Raw genomic sequence first — 18583 nt, 5'->3', positions numbered from 1 at the left:
TTTCCCCTGGAGAAATGGGAGTTTAAAAAGGTGGGTGCAAGGAAATAGAAATAGTCACAACAAGGCTAATCTGGAAGAATAAACAAATGAAACTTAACAGTAATTAATCTAAGGAAGACATTGGAAATGAACGGAATTTTAACTCTTTTCCTTTCAGCATTGTATTTACAATAAACTTTTTCTATTTAATATTTAAAACAAAATCATAAAGAACTAGGGTACATGTATGAAAATAATACACTAATAGAGTAGACCCACAGAAGAAAAGGGGTGTTTGCGTGCACAAATTTAATAGATAAGACTTAAAATTTGTGAAGAAAGGAAAGATTATTAAACAAATATTATTGGAATCAGTATTCAACAAGTTAGTACTGGCATTTGATTTAAAAGAAAATGGAACAGGTACGGTGCTTCACGCCTGTAATCCCAGCCCTTTGAGAGGCTGAGGTGGGTGGATCACTTGGGCAACACAGCAAGAGTTTGAGACCAGCCTGGGCAACACAGCAAGACTCCATCTCCACTAAAAATACAAAAATTAGCTGGGCATGGTGGTGTGCATCTGTAGTCCCAGCTACTTAGGAGGCTGAGGAGGGGAGAACTGCTTGAGTCCAGGAGGTCAAGGCTGCAGTGAGCTGTGATTGCTCTACTGCACTCCATCCTAGGCAACAGAGAGAGAGCCTGTCTTGAAAAAGAAAGAAAGGAAAGTAGAAGAAAGAAAGAGAGAAAAAGAGAAAGAGAGAAAGGGAGAGAGGGAGGAAAGGAAAAAAGTTTTATATGTATTTTCTTCTGGCCATGATGTAGTAACTAACATTAGATAACCCTCATGCCATAAACCATAAAACTGAGCAAAAATATATAAAACTGTTTGCAGATATTGGACAACAGAAAGAAAATGACACTGATCCCTGAAGAAAGAAAAAACAAGTCTTTCTGTTTTGTTTTTTCCTTTTTTTTTTTCTCTTGAAACAAGTAGTTTTTTGCTCATAATCACCCTGTATGGCTCTCTAGGGACAATTTGCTAATGACAGCATGAGGAAGAGGACACCAAGGAAAGTTCATTCCTCCTATTGAGGTTACAGGAGAGAGGGTGGAATGTGGGGCACCAAAGGAGGCTGGAATTTGAAGGGCAGACTACCAGAAAGAAGGAGACACACAGCAAAAGAGCTTCAGAAATCTGCACAGGTGTCCCCTTGGGTCTTTGGCTGAATATGAAGCTGTTCATCTGTAGAGTGACACTCCACAAATTGAAGCAAAGAAAAACTGCAGAGGAGCTGTGACCTGAACAGTCACCTCAGCTCATGCAGGACAAGTCCAGGTAGAGAAAACTTGCTGAAAACTCTGGTCATTCAGCAGAAAACTCAGAAAGGCCATGCCTTAAGAGTAGAATTAAATTATCCCTAGAATAAAAGCTGCTTGAGACCTTACCTAACAAAACTCCAAAAGAAGACTTGAGATGATCAAGTTGATCTACAAGTAAAATAAACTTACCAAGCAAAACTCAATAAAAGGAAGATGACAAATCCAAACACTAAGTAACACAGTATACACACTGTCCAACACTCAATCAAAAATTACTAGACATGCAAAGAGGTGAAAAACATGACATAAATGAAGATAAATTAGTCAACATATATGAAATCAGGTATGACAGAGCCAACTGAATTACAATATAGAGAATAAAAAGAGGGGCTGGGCATGGTGGTTTGTGCTTATAATCCCAGCACTTTGGGAGGCTGAGGCAGGAGGATCACTGGAAACAGGAGTTTGAGAACAGCCTGGGCAACAAAGTGAGACCATGTCTCTGCAAAAAATGTTAAAATGAGCAAGGTATAGAGGTGCATGCCTGTAGTCCCAGCTGCCCAGGAGGCTGAGGTAGGAGGATTTCTTGAGTCCAGAAGTTCAATGTTATAGTGAGCTATGATTGCACTACTGTACTCCAGCCTAGGTGACAGAGACTCTATCTCAAAGGAAAAAAAAAAAAAAGAAAAGAAAAGAGAATAAAAAGAGCTATTATAAATATGTTTAAAGATTCTAAAAGAGACCAGGCATAGTGGCTCAAGCCTGTAATCCCAGCACTTTGGGAAGCTGAGACTATCGGATCACTTGAGGCTAGGAGTTCAAGACCAGACTGGCCAACATAGCAAAATCACATCTCTACTAAAAATATAAAAAATTAGTCAGGCATGGTGGCATGTACTTATCCCAGCTATTTGGGAGGCTAAGGCACAAGAACCACTTGAATGCAGGGTGCAGAGGTTTCAGTGAGCCGAGATCACACCACTGCACTCCAGCCTAGGGGACAGAGTGAGATTCTGTCTCAAAAAAAAAAAAGATTTTAAAGGAAAACATAAATATGAAGATATGAAGAGGTACCAGAGAGTGAACCTCAAAAGAGAAATTGAAGCTATAAAAAAATAAGCAAATGGAGGCTGGGTGTGATGGCTCATGCCTGCAATTCCAGCACTTTGGGAGGCTGAGGTGGGTGGATCATGAGGTTAGCAGTTCGAGACCAGCCTGACCAACATGGTGAAACCCCATCTCTACTAAAAATACAAAAATTAGCTGGGCATGGGGGTCGGCGCCTGTAATCCCAGCTACTTGGGAGGCTGAGCGGGGAGAATGGCTTGAATCTGGGAGGCAGAGGTTGCAGTGAGCTGAGATCACACCACTGCACTCCTGCCTGGGCAACAAGAGCGAAACTCCATCTCAAAAAAAGAAAAGGAAAAAAAAGCAAATGGAATGTCTAGAGCGGAAAGTTATTATTTCTAAAATAAAATAGATGTGTTTAATAGAAAACGTGATTTGGGGAGGTCAAGGTGGGTAGATCACTGGAGGTCAGGAGTTTGAGGGAGGCTGAGGCATAAGAATCACATGAACCTGGGAGGTGGAGGTTGCAGTGAGCCAACATCATGCCACTGCACTCTAACCGGGGGGACAGAGCGAGACTCTGTATCAGAAAAAAGAAAATGCGACACTGTAGAACATTCATTGATTTCTCATCCAAAATAAGGCAGTGGAACCACATCTTTCAAGTGCTGAGTAGGGGAAATAATCAGCCAACTTAGAATTCTAGACCCACAGAAGTGACTTTCAAAACAAAGATACTTTTGAACAAACAAAAGGTAAGAATACATTGCTAGGAATCTATACTAAAAGAGATCTTTTCAAATGTTCTTTGAGCTACAGAAAAATGACACAATTTGAAAATATGGATCCAGAAAAAGGAATAAAAAATCACCAGAAATTGTAAATATGTGTATAAATAGAAAATATCTTTTTTCTTATTCTCAAATTTATTGATGTTGGAAGTCATCACTCTCTTCATTACAATAATTTAAAAAACTGAACAAATTTAAAATAAATTATTTTTCTTGAACCTATCAGAGAATTAAGGTCATAAGAAAAACTGCCACCCTGAAATCTGAAAGTACAGGCAAGTACAAAGAATCACTGCTGAGATCAGCTTAAGTGGAGCAGAAGCTGCTGGAGCCATAAACTGGTAGGAACACTTAATGGTAACTTTGAAAAATTGCTACATGCTGAGAAATTGCAGCATGTAGACTAGCACAAGAGTGAGGAACTTTTAGGGGTTTCAGTCTTAGGAAGCCCCCTCCATACTTCTGTGGCTTTCACCTCGTGGAATCTCACCATAATCTCACAGTAAAGAGCCAAGAGAAACTCCTTTTGTTTCTAACAAGGGGAGGGTAAAAGTAACCATTCTGAGATATTCCCAGAATGATTTGGAAGACAGCTGACTAGAGGTAACCAATGCTCATCTCCTTCACAAAGAAGGACCAAAACATAAAATAAATAACTACATTTTGAGTGGGATATCTAAGGGAGAACACTGAAACTCATCAAGGAAAAAACTCAATGCTCATCTCCTTCACAAAGAAGGACCAAAACATAAAATAAAAGACTAAACTTTGAGTGGAATATCTAAGGGAGAACACTGAAATTCAGGAAGGAAAAAACAAAAACCCCCTGCAAATTCTATATGGCAGCATAGACAAGGAAAAAGCATCTGTCCAGGATTGGCTCAGAGCCATGAGGCTCCTCATTATGGAGAAATAGTAAGTGGTAGATGCCCGGCAGTCCCCATTACCAATGTGGATGCTTGCAATTCTAGCTATAGGAGAGCCCCATAGTCCTCACAGGCCCTGAGAGAAGTAGAGGGAGCTGCCAGGAGTCCACATAGCTGCATTGCTCTGGAGAATCAACACACACTGCCCCCCTGCACTCCTAGAGACCCAAGCTGCTATGGTACATTGCCATTTTGAGAAGAGAGCCACTGTTGGTGTGCCTCCTGCCCTAAGGGCCAATAGTCCTTGTATCTCCACATCCATGAGTCCTCACTTCCAGCCCATCATGCTCCCATACAAGGCTGCAATGCCAGGACCCCAGCTAGACCCAGTGGTATAACCATGACCCAGAACCTGAGCCCACACAGTACTCTGCACCCCCAAGGAACCAGCAGTCCAGCACAGCAGAAAGGCTGCCCCAAAGACTTGGAGAACTGATGCACACACCCCAGAAGGTTTGAAGACTGGCCACCCAGTGCCCACTGCCACTGGTAACCTCACCCCTTTAAATGGCAGAGCTGCCATGTGTTGCATGCAGCCCCATAGTCTGAGAACCAGCCTGTCTGGCACCTGCCACCACCACCCTCACTTACATGACAAATGGTCCTGCTGTGCCCTGCATGTGCTCCTCTAGGGCTTAAAATCCTGCCTGCCCAGTGACTTCTGTCCCCAGAAATGTCATGCCCTCTATCCACAACACCTGCAGTCTATGCCACCAAGGTACTTGCAGACACTACGGGTGTTGACTACAGTTAAAGAAATCACATGGATACTACATTAATTCCCAGAGCCAGAGCCAAAGCATCCCACCTAACTGACACTACAGGACACATTGACAGAAAACAGTTTCCCTATGAGCATTATTCCATAAGACTGGAAGAGGCAATTCTTCCACTAGACATACAGATGTCAATTTAGGGACACAAGAAACATGAAAAGCAAGGAAACATGACATCTCCAAAGGAACACAGCAGTTATCTGCTAATAGACCCAAAAGAAAAGGAAATCTATGAAGTGCCTGAAAAGGAATCCAAAATAATAATCTTAAGAAAACTCAGTGAGATACAGGAAAACACAGATAGACAATTCAACAAAATCAGAAAAATATTCATAACTGAATGAGAGATTTAATAAAAAATATATGCAATAAAAAAGAATGAAACAGAAATCTTGAAGTTAAACAATTCAGTGTACAAAATAAAAAATACAATCAAGAGCTTTGATAACAGATTAGACAAGCAGAAGAAATAATTTCTGAACTTGAAGATAGGCCTTGTGAAATAAGCCAATGAGTCAGGCACAGTGTTGTGTGCTTATAAACCCAGTTGCTTAGGAGGCTGAGCACAGAAGTTCAAGACCAGCCTAGGCAACATGGAGAAATCTTATCTCAAAAAAGTTTTCTTGGGACTGGGTGTGGTGGTTCATGCCTGTAATCCAAGCACTTTGGGAGGCCAAGGCAGGTGAATCACTTGAGCCCAGGAGTTTGAGACCAGCTTGGGCAACATGACAAAACCCCACCTCTACAAAAAATACAAAAATTAGCCGGGCATGGTGGTGCACACCTGTGGTCCCAGCTACTTGGGAGGCTGAGGCATGAGGATCACCTAAGCCTGTGGAGGTTGAAACTGCAGTGATCTGTGATCATGCCACTGTTTCCTAGCCTGGGCAACAGAATGAGACCCTGTCTCAAAAATAAATTTGTTTTAATTTTAAAAATTCTTCAGTCTTATGAAATTATCCAGTGAGACAGAAAAGAAGAAAGAAAGAGAAAAAAAGAAAAAAGAAAAGAAAGAGAAAAAAACAAAATGGAAAAAAATAAAGTTTATGGGACCAATGTGATACCATCAAGCAAATAAATATTAACATTATAGAAATTCCAGAAGGAGAAGAGATTGGAACAGGCATAGCAAACCTATTTAATGAAATAATAGCTGAAAAGAAGGATATGGACACCCAGATCCAGAAAGTTCAAGAGTTCTCATATGTAGTCAACCCAAGAAGGTACTCCCAGTGGGACATTATACTCTTAACTATCAAAAGTGGAAGGGAAGGCCAGGAACACTGGCCCACACCTATAAGCCCAGTGTTTTGGGAAGCCCAAGTGGGAAGATTATTTAAAGCCAGGAGTCCAAGACCAGCATGGGCAACAATATAATGTTTGTTATATTAATTAGCAGGGCATGATGGTACACACTCATAGTCCCAGGGAGGCTGAGGTGGGAGGGTTGCTTGAGCCCAGGATTTTGGGAATGCAGTGAGCAATGATCACACCACTGCATTTCAGCCTGGGTGACAAAGCAACACCCTGTTTAAAAAAAATGTGAGAGAAAGAGAGAATTATTTTAAAAAAAAAAAACAGCAAAGGAAAAGTATAAAGTCACACATAAGCATAAGAGAATCCCTATTTAATGAACAGCAGATTTCTCAGCAGAAACTTTATAGGCCAAGAGAGAATGGCATGATATAATCAAAGTGCTAAAAGAAAAGAAAACTGTCAGCCAAGAACACTATACTCAGCAAAGTTATCCTTCAGAAATGAAGAAGAAATAGCCTTTCCTAGGTAAGCAAAAACTGAGGTAATTTTTAACCACTACACCAGCCTTGCAATACTTGCTTATGGGAGTCCTAGGACAATAATGACCATCATGAAAACATGCAAAAGTATAAAATTTACTGGTACAGCAGATACACAATGAGAAAGATAAAGGAATCAAAACTTAGTACTGCAGAAAACCAGCAAACCACAAAGAAAAACAACAACAAAAAAAAGAACAAAGTATACAGAAAACAATGAACAAAATGACAGAAGTAAGTCCTCACCTATCAATAATAACCTTGAATGTTAACAGATTAAATTCCTCAATTAAAAGATATAGACTGGCTGAATGGATTTACATTTTTTTAACTGTATGCTGCCTATATGAAACTCATGTAACCTGTAAAGACATACATACAATAGAAGTGAAGGGCTGGAAAAAGATCTTCCATGCAAATGGAATTAAAAAATGAGCGGAGTGCTACACTTACATCAGATAAAATAGACTTTAACTCAATGCTGAAAAAAGAGACAAAGAAGCTCATTAGCTGATGATAAGCAAGAGGATATAACAATTACACATTGTTGGAAATAGATGCTCGGTGCCACAAAGAAAAATTAACACTGAGACAATGGATCTTTTAGCAACACAGTGTTCAGTTCCTGGACTGCAGGAAAGGTACTCTTACTAGCCATCTTGCCACAAGAGTACAATGAACAAAGGAAATTGGACAAATGTATCCTTTACACATTTAGGGTCGTCCTTGCTACTGTGTCTGATCTCCATTGGCTGGAGCCAGACCTCATAATCTAAACTAAAACTGGATTAGCAAATAACTTAAAACTTTTCTAAACAGGTAAAAGCAGTGGAGAGCTGGGACATGCCTGTGAGCACATCCAGCACAGATATCTTGGTTCAAGTAGAAGGACATAGAACGTACTACATGCCTGTGAACATGGCATGTCTAACAGCCACATAGGATAGGGCTTAACAAAGTTATTACACACTTATTCTTTAACAAGAAAGGAAATTTTAAAAAGGAACTTTCCTACATCCCACAATATACATCAAACACCTGAGTATTCAGGTATATATAGCAAACATTATTATTATTAATAGTATAAATGGACAGATAAACTCCAACAATAATAGTTCGGGACTTCAACATCCCACTGTCAGCACTGGACAGATCAAGTAGACAGAAAAATCAACAAAGAAACATTGTATTAAAACAGCATTACAGGCTGGGTGTGTGGTAGCTCATGCCTGTAATCCCAGCTACTCAGGAGGCTGAGGAACGAGAATCATTTGAACCTGGGAGGTAGAGGTTGCAGTGAGCCGAGATAACGTCATTGCACTCCAGCCTGGGTGACAGAGTGAGACTCTGTCTCCAAAAAAATAAAGAAATAAATAAAAACAATAAATAAATAAGTAAACAGCATTACAGACCAAAAGGACCTAATAGATAATTACGGAAGAACTCTTTCAACAGCTACAGAATACACATTCTTCTCATCAGCACATGAAATATGCCCAGAATGGTTTTTATCCAAAGCCCTATTCAGCAGAAAAAAGACTTTTTCAGAGCATTATCTATTTGGGAGAAAGGAAATCCACATCTCCATCCCTCTTTAGTCTTCCTGCCTCACCTAAGGGGGAGAAAAAGCTGCCAAACACTTTCAAGTTCACAGCCCAGGGACACAGAGACACAGAAAGAGATTTAATCACAGGATTACATAATGCTTTCCCTTTCCCTACACATTATCACTATATCAGCAAGGGTCCAGTTGGTAACTATGGATTACAGCTGAAGCAGCTACAAAGTGAAGATTTTTTTTTTCTGAGACAGAGTTTCACTCTTCTTGCCCATGCTGCAGTGCAATGGCACAGTCTTGGCTCACTGCAGCCTCCCCCTCCTGGGTTCAAATGATTCTCCTGTCTCAGTCTCCCAAATTATTACATGCATGCACCACCACGTCCGGATAATTTTGTATTTTTAGTAGAGACTAGGTTGGTCAGGGTGGTCTCAAATTCCTGATCTCAGATGATCCACCCACCTCCCAAAGTGCTGAGATTACCAGCGTGAGCCACCGCGCCTGGCCAATTCTATTTAAGAAGACACAGAGACAACAGGAGGCAACAACAAAAAACTAAAGGACATTGAAGTCCCTGACACCTATGGCTACAGGCAACATTAAACACAGCTCAGGCCGAGCATGGGGCTCATGCCTATAATCCCAGCACTTTCAGAGGCTGCGGTGGGCAAATCACTTGAGGTCAGGAGTTTGAGACCAGTCTGACCAACATGGTGAAACCCCATCTCTACTAAAAATGCAAAAATTAGCCAGGCATGGTAGCAGGCACCTGTAATCCCAGCTACTCAGGAGGCTGAGGCAGGAGAATCACTTGAACCTGGGAGGCAGAGGTTGCAGTGAGCCGAGATCGCACCACTATATTCCAGCCTGGGCTAGAGAGCAAGACTCTGTCTCAAAAAACAAAAAACACAAACCCAGCCCAGCTACTACCCCGATTAACATAAAATCTCATGCTAAAGGCCAATAGACCTCAATTCCTATTACCCAATATCTTATGTGGGGTTTTCAATAAAAAGATACAAGGCATGGTAAAAGATAAGAAAAAAATAGCCAGAAGAGACAAAGCAAGCCAGGGTGGGCGGATCACTTGACCCCAGAAGTTTGAGACAATCCTGAGCAACACAGCAAGGCCCTGTCTCTAAAACACCACCACCATCACCCAGAAAGGCAGGAAAAGGGGGACAATACAGAGAACAAATACAATAAATAGAAAAGAGTTACAAACATAGAAACACAGGGGACATCAATCCAATCATATTAAAAATCACTTCGAATGTGAAAAGTCTAAATATGACAATCAAAAGACAGAGATTGTCAAAATTAATTTTTTAAAAGACCATACCGGTCGGGTGCAGTGGCTCATTCCTGTAATCCCAGCATTTTGGGAGGCCAAGGTGGGCAGATCACGAGGTCAGGAGTTCAAGACCAGCATGACCAACATGGTGAAACACCGTTTCTACTAAAAATACAAAAATTAGTCAGGAGTGGTGGCACATGCCTGTAATCCAAACTACTCAGGAGGCTGAGGCAGAAGAATTGCTTGAACTTGGGAGGCAGAGGTTGCAGTGAGCCGAGATCATGCCACAGCACTCCAGTCTGGGTGGCAGAACAAGACTCCGTCTCAAAAAAAAAAAAACAACAACAAATTTAAACTACCTGAAAATGAAAACTTGTAGAATGCAACAAAAATGGTACTTATAGAGAAATTTATAAGATCAAAAATCAATAATCAAAGATTTCTCCTTAGGAACTAGGGAAAGAAGAGCAAAGCAAGCAGGACAAAAATAATATAATTTAGAGCAGAAATCAATGAAATTGACTAGAGATGGGGGCTCATGCCTGTAATCCTAGCATTTTGGGAGGCTAAAACAGGAGGATCACCTGAGCCCAAGGGTTCAAGACTAGCCTGGGCGAGACTCCATATCCATTTTTTAAAAATACAAAATTAGCTGGGCATGGTGGTGTGCACCTATAGTCCCAGCTTCTTAGGAGGCTGAGATAGGAGGATTGCTTGAGCCCAGGAGGTCAAGGCTGCAGTGAACTGAGATCGCACCACTGCACTCCAGCCTGGGCAACAGAGCAAGACCCTGTCTCAAAATAAATAAATAAATCAGCCAGTCACAGTGATTCACACCTGTAATCCCAGTACTTTGGGAGGCCAAGGCAGGCGGATCACAAGATCAAGAGATCGAGATCATCCTGGCTATCACGGTGAAACCCCATCTCTACTAAAGATACAAAAATTAGCCAGGCGTGGTGGCACATGTCTGTAGTCCCAGCTACTCTGGAGGCTGAGGCAGAGAATTGCCTGAACCCAGGAGGCAGAGATTGCAGTGACTGGACATTGCACCACTGCATGCCAGCCTGGCAACAGAGCAAGACTCCATCTCAAAAAAAGAAAAAAAGAAATCACTTAGGAGGTCATGAGATCCCAAGAAGGAATTTAGAGTGTGGCAAGAAACTCTATTGATTGCCTTGTATGACACAATCTTACTGAAGGGGTGGGGAAAAGGTGTTGACCTAGGCGAGCTTGGACATGAGTGGCACCTCCGAGACTAAAGGCAAAGGAGCTTCACATAAATTGGTGATGTCATATCCCATGGGGATAAAAGCTAACAACTCTATTTTTAAATAGAGACAGGATCTGTCTGTGTTGGCCAGGGTGGTCTCGAGCTTCTGGCCTCAAGCAATCCTTCCACCTTGGTCTCCCCAAGTGCTGGATTAAGGCTAACAATTCTGATACATCTGTATGTATATTGGAATTAACCAATTAAACAAATAGATGGCAGATGGTGGGAATGAGATTTCTCACAATTAGAGTGGGAACTTACAGACCAGCAAGGAATGAAGGCTGGAATGAGCCACGTGGAAATGAATTAGAGTTGGCAACGTCAGCATGAACTTGTGTTTACCCAGATGCAGACAGAGAAGGGTGCACGTAGGAACACCCATAGATTTGGATACACGCAGGTTATATGTATACCCATCTCTTTCTTTGCTCTGTAGCTAAGAGAGCCGAAAAGAAATGGTGCTCCAGTAGCAAGAAGCACATCCAACACCAAGCTCTTTTTTCTTAATTTTTTTTGTGTTAAAATACACAACATAAAATTAACCATCTTAACTATTTTAGGTGTACGGTTCAGTGGTATTACACATATTTGTAATTAGTGCAGCTGTCAACAGCATCTCTTTCCACCTGGTAAAACTAGAGCTCTGTACTTGCAGATAATAACTTCCCATTCTCTTCTTCTTTCTACTCCACCATTCTATTGTCTGTCTCTCTGATTCTGACCACTCTAATGGAAATAAGTGGAAGCATGCAGTGTTTGCCTTTTTGCTGTTGGCTTATTTCACTTAGCATAATGTCCTCGAGGTTTGTGGGAAGTAGAAAAGTTCCTTTTTAAAGTTTCCTTTCTTGTTAAAGAATAAATGTGCTAATAACGTTGTTAAGCCCTATCCTATGTAGCTGTTAGACATGCCGTGCTTACAGGCATGCAGTACACTCTATGTCCTTGTACTTTAACCAAGATATCTGTGCTGGACGTGCTCACAGGCATGTCCCAGCTCTCCACTGCTTTTACCTGTTTAGAAAAGTTCTAAGTTGTTAGACAATCCGGTTTTAGATTGTGAGGTCTGGCTCCAGCCAACGGAGATCAGACACAGCAGCAAGGACGAGCCCAAATGCGTAAGGGATAAATATGTCTGCTTTCCTTTGTTTGTTGTACCCTCATGGCAAGATGGCTAGTGAGGGCACCCTTCCTGCAGCCCAGCAGTCTAGGAAGTAAAACTTGCATTGCTAAAACCTCCTTTGTCTCAGTGCTGATTTTCTTTTGCAGCACCAAGCATCTGTTTCCAACAAGGTTCATGCATGTTGTAGCACACTGCAGGGTTTCCTTCTTTGTTAACATAAAACACATGCCGCTGCATGCGCACACGACATCGTTCATCCATTCATCAGTCGATGGTCACCGGGTTCCACTGTGTTAGGCGTATATGCGTATACCCAGAAGGAGAACTGACGATTGTACGGTAATTCTATTTTTAATGTTTTGAGGAACGGCCACACAGTTTCCACAGTGTTTGTGCCCTTTTACACCTTCAGCAGTACACAAGGGTCCGGCCTTCTCCACACCCTTGACAACACTTGCAGTTGTCCATCTGTTTTGTGACAACCCTCCTAGTGGCTGTGAGGAAGTCCCCTATTGTAGTTTGGATTTGCATTTCTGTAATAATTAGTGATGCTGAGCATCTTCACATGTGTTTATTGTATGGCTGATTGATTTTTGACAAAGATGCCAAGACAATTCAAAGGTGAAAAACAGCCTCTTCAATTATAGGTGCTGAAACAATTCGGCATCCACAGGCAAAAGAATGAAGTTGGCCCCTATCTTCCCTCATCTACAAAAAGTAACTCAAAATGAATCACAGACCTAATTGGTGGGTAATACCTACAAAGTAAGTGCTAAAGCTGTGTAACTCTTGGAAGTAGAAACTAAGGTGTAATCTTGAACTAGGCAAGAGTAAAATCCTTTGTGCTTTAAAATATACCATTGGTGGCTCACGCCTGTAATCCCAGCACTTTGGGAGGCCAAGACGGGCAGATCACAAGGTCAGGAGATCGAGAGCATCCTGGCCAACATGGCGAAACCCCATCTCTACTAAAATACACAAAAATTCGCCAGGCACGGTGGCGCACGCCTGTAGTCCCAGCTACTGGGGAGGCTGAGGCAGGGGAATCGCTTGAACCTGGGAGGCGGAGGTTGCAGTGAGCTGAGATCCCACCATTGCACTCCAGCCTTGCAACAGAGCAAGACTCTGTCTCAAAACAAAACTAAACAAAAAAACCCATCAAAAGTAAAACCTACAGAATGGAAGAAAATATTTGCAAGTCATGTATCTGATAAGAGATCTGTACCTAGAACATATAAAAAACTCATACAGATCAATAAGATGACAACACCACTTAAAAGTGGACAGAGGCCTTGAATGAATGCTTCTCCAAGGCATATAAATAGCCAATAAGTGCATGAAAAGATATTTGGCATGAGCGGGCATGGTGGCTCATACCTATAATCCCAGCACTTTGGGAGGCTGAGGTGGGCATATTGTTTGAGCCTAGGAGTTTGAGACCAGCCTGAACAACATGGTGAAACCCCATTTCTATTAAAAACACAAAAATTAGCCAAGTTGGTGGTGCCTGGGGTCCCAGCTACTTGGTAGGCTGAGGTGGAAGGATGGCTTGAGCCCGGGAGGCAGAGGTTGCAGTGAGCCAACATCACACCACTCCACTCCAGCCTGGGAGACAGACTGAGACTCTGTCTCAAAAAAAAAAAAAAGTTAAGAATCACTAGGCATCAACACAGTAAAATGCAAATGGAAACCACAGTGAGATGCCACTCCATGCCACTAGGATGGCTCTATTGAAAGATGAACAATCTCAAGCATCTGTGGGATGTGGAGATCACGGCCTTCTTGTCCTGCTGGCAGAGTGTGAAGTGTGCAGCCACTTGGAACAACAGCCTGGCAGTTCCGCAGAAGGTTAAGCACCGAGTCACCATATGACCCATCCATTCCACTTCTAGGCGTATATATCCAAGAGAAATGTAAACATAGGTCCAAAAAACTTATACACAAATGTGTAGAGCAGCATTATTCATGGTTAGCCAACAAGTGGAAACAATGCAAATGTCCATCAACTGATCAATGGACAAACAAAATGCCGCCCATCCATACAATGGAATCTTATGTGGCCATGAAAATGAAATGGTGATACACATCAAAGTGGATAAACTGGCCGGTGGGATGGCTCGTGCCTATAATCCCAGCACTTTGGTGACCAAGACGGGCGGATTGCCTGAGCTCAGGAGTTTGAGACCAGCCTGGGCAACATGGTAAAAACCCGTGTCTACTAAAATACAAAAAATTAGCCGGGCGTGGCAGCGCACGCTGTAGTCCCACTACTCGGAAGGCTGAGGCAGGAGAATCACTTGGACCTGGGAGGCGGAGGTTGCAGTGAGCAGAGATTGTGCCACTGCACTCCAGCCTGGGCGACAGAGCAAGACTCCATCTCCAAGAAAAACAAAATCAAAGTGGATAAACCTTAAAACCAGTCTAAGCGGAAGACGCCAGTCACAAGAGACCACCGTATTAGATAAAATGTCCACAACAGGAAATCCAGAGACAGTGGATGAGTGGTCGTCTGGGGCTGGGGGTGCTGGTGAGAAATAACTGCCAGTGGGCAGTGGCCTGTAGTGGTGTTTGCGCAGCTGTGGATATTGTAAAAACCACTGTGGAAAGGTGACTTGAATGGCATGTGATTACATCTCAACAAAGCTGTTACAAAAACAGAAAAAAGTGATAAAATGAATAGAAAGCTACAGATTTATTTTGCTCCTAAGCAAAAATAATAACAATGTCTTGGTGTAAATCTATATGGAGTAAAATGTACAACAATATCACAAAGGTTTTGTGGAATGGAAATACTCTCTTGCAAAGTTCTTGGGTTATATGTAAGGTGGTATAACATTATTTGAAGGCAGACTGTGGCAAACTGAAGATGCATATTGTAAACCTTAGAGAACTAGTAAAAACCAAAACCCAGTAAGCCAATAAAGAAGGTAAAATGTTTGATGAAAATATACTCGATTACTACAAAAGAAGGCAGAAAAAGAGAAAAAGAATGAGCAAAGAACAGATGACATAAACAGAAAAATACAAATTAAAATAATTTTAAATAATAATCCAAAATAATAAATCAAAACAAAGGTGAGTAGATTTAAATCTTAGAAAACTGGCTGATCCCAGGGTCGGGCGAGTGGGCAGCTGCAGCACTGAGACAGGCGCACACAGGGCGGTGGCAACACCAGGGGACAGGCGCCATCCGGAAAGGGACCCACTCATCAGATTTTTGACATTTTCAATCACAGTAACAGATTATTATCCACTGAATAACACAGGAAGAAATGAGTCCACATTCAACAAATAGGTTTAAAATTTGATGAAAGACGAGATCTTCACATAGTTTTGGGTTTTTGTTTTGAGACAGTGTCTTGCTCCATCGCCCAGGCTGGAGTGCAGTGGTGGGATCATGGCTCACTGCAGCCTCAAACTCCTGGGTTCAAGCAGTCCTTCCACCTCAGCCTCCCGAGTGGCTGGGACTACAGGAGCACACCATTATACCTGGATAATTGTTTTGCTGTATTTTTTTGCAGAGATGGGGTCTCGCTATGTTGCCCCGGCTGGTCTCGACCTCCTGGGCTCAAGCAATCCTCCCACATCGGCCTCACAAAGTGCTGGGACTACCGGCACGAACCACTGTGCCCAGCCTTTACATAGTGTTGAATACTTTTTCCCACAAAATATGTGTTAATTACAATGGGAGAATGGAAACTTTGCAATGGAAAAGGCTGGCAGACACCACACCCATCAAATGATTAAAGTTTCCGTTATTAATAAATGAACCAAATCTAAGTCATGGTCCCCTATTAGGATGCACTGACTTCCTGACTTTTGAGGTGTTCCTGCCATGGAGACACAGCCCGAGTTTAACTCTGAGGAAACAGACAAATGAGAACTGAGGACTTCGTACATGATAACTGAGCAGTCATCCTCAAAAGTGCCACAGCCATAAAAGTCAGGGAGAGACTGATAACGGTTCCCGACTGAAGATGACACTTGGCAGCAAAAGGCAGCAGCACCAGCTGCTGAACTGGACCCATCTGTCACCAGGGGTGTGACAGTGACACATGGCGAAGCCTGCATCGCACGTGAGGTGTGGGTTCATGTCCTGATGTTGATGGCTCGCTGTGGTTACACAGGACCTTGTGTGTAGGAAATATCCACAGAAGTATTTGGATGGGGTACCAAGCTGGCAACTTATTCTCCAGCAGTTCAGAGAAAAAAGATTTTTGTATTGTACTTGCAGCTGTTCTGTAAGGTTGAGATTATTTTGATGTTTTAAAATGTCAACAAATGTTAATAAAGACATGTGTGCATGTATATTCATTGCAGCATTACTCACAATAGCACAATTCCAAGACATGGAATCAATCTAAATGCCCACCAGTGGCAGATTGGATAAAAATGTGGTACATATACACCATGGAATACTATGCAGCCACAAAAAACATCATGTCTTTTGTGGGAACATGGATGGAGCTAGAGGCTATTATCCTTAGCAAACTAACGCAGGAACAGAAAACAAAATACCGCATGTTCTCACTTATAAATGGAAGTTTCATAAACACAAAGAAGGAAACAGCAGACACTGGGGCCTACTTAAGAGTGGAGGGTGGGAGGAGGGAAGAGAATCAGGAAACGTAACTAATGGGTAGCAGGCTTTGTACCGGGTGATGAAATGCACAAGTTTCCCTGTGTAACAAACCTGTACATGTACCCTGCACCAAAAAGATTTTTAAAAATAAATAAAATACATGTTAAGTCAAAGAAGCCAGAGGCAATGAAGTCCACACTCCATGAACCTGATCGTAGGAAATTCCAGAATACAAATGCTAATTTATAGTGACAGGAGCAGATTGGTTTCTCCTGGGGTTCAGAAGCAGTGGCGCGGATGACACAGGGGGGTACCAGGGAACATCTTGGGGTAATAAAGGCGTTCTTCATGTCTTCACTGTGGTGGTGGTTGTAGGGTTTACACATTTGCCAAACACATCAAACATGAAGGGTGCCTTCAATAATCCCTAAATAATACCTCAATAAAGTTGATGGAAGGGTTAAAAAAAATCCTACCTAGCTGTTTCATAGAAATTAACATGCCAATTCTAAAATTTATATAAAAATAGAAAGGACCTAGTATAGCCAAAATATCCAGAGTCACCTGCAGGAATAAGGACACAGCTGGAGGACCTAGCCACCACAATCCATGATTTTATACCTGGAGACACTGGCCTCAAGATAAACAACCCGCCAACTGGGAGGAGGCCTGCTCTCATCGCTGACATTCTGTGATGGAGCCAATGCAGTCCACGGGGGAAAGAGTCTCTTTAAAAAATCAACAAATGAGGCTGGAGCAACTGGAAAAACATCTCTCTTGGCCTCCACCTCACTCCATTCACAAAAATGAATTGAAGATGAATCATGCATGCGCCTAAACATAAAATGCAAAACTATAATGCCCTTAAAAAGCAAATATATTCCTAAGTTAAGAAGATATTTTCCTGTTTCCCCTCTAAAGCATTATGGCAAAGATACCTCAGGACAGATAAAGTACTAATTGAAAAAGCGAAAAAAGGAAATTGGGCTCAGTCAAACTTGACCAGAAACACTTAGGGCTCATGAAGATGTGAAACAACAACTCTCACATGTGAGTGGCGTGGACGACGATGCTGCAGAGACACAGGGGACTCCCCGCAGGAGTCAGCAAGTCCCTTTCTAGGAATTCACCCTCGACCAACAAAAACACTCACACAAGAAGACCTGTGCAAGAATGCTGATGGCTGCTTTATGGCCAACAGCCCCAAACTGGAGATAACCCAAGCATGCATGCCCAGGAGAATGGATAAATGCAAAAGCCACTCAGCAGGAGAAGCTAGGCCAAAAAAAGCAACCAACTGCACGGTTCCTGTTACAGAAAGTCCCAGATCAGGCAAAATGAACGTGCAGTGAAAGAAATCAGATAGGTGATGCGTCTTGTGAGCAGGTCTAGAGAGGGAAGAGAGGACGTTGGCTGGGGATAGAAATCGCCTCTGTTGTGATACGGCGTGGGTCGCAGGGCAAAGGCGTTTGTCAGAATGCACTGAGCTGTGTTCATGCAATCCGTGCAGTTTGCCATACACCAATTATGCCTCAACAAAAAGCCTAAAATTTATATTGTTATTTCACACCATACACCAAATAAATTCCACCTGGATTCAGGAGCTAAAACTAAAAACAAAGAACTAAGACAAGCACTGGAGCATATTTTTTATAATTTGGGGGTGCAGAAGTTCTTTCTAAATGTATTACACACTCAGAAGTCACAAGACAGATTTTTGCTACATAACAAATTTAAATTTAGTATAGGTATAAAACTACAATATATAAAGAGCTCTTAAAAAATCAGTAAGAAAAATGTAAGCAGCAAAACAGAATTTTTGCACAAAGGCAGTTCATACAAGAGGAAAGGCCAGTCTGTAATAAACATAAGAGATGCTCAATTTTATCAATAATCAAGCTGCAGAATAACACTGCAGTGAGTCACCCTCTAGACAATTAGAAAAGCAGGAAGTACGATCAGTGAGGGCTGATGGGAGATGGACATCAGTGAAGGCAAAACTGGCCAACGCCTTCTGTGTGACATTTTGGTAAGCGATCCCAAAAGGACATTATGTGCCCGTTGACCCCTTCCCTAAGAAGGCAATTGCACAAACGG

This window comes from Callithrix jacchus, chromosome 1 (genome assembly GCF_049354715.1).
Source record: "Callithrix jacchus isolate 240 chromosome 1, calJac240_pri, whole genome shotgun sequence".
Classification (NCBI taxonomy): domain Eukaryota; kingdom Metazoa; phylum Chordata; class Mammalia; order Primates; family Cebidae; genus Callithrix; species Callithrix jacchus.
This window is presented reverse-complemented; position numbering follows the sequence as displayed.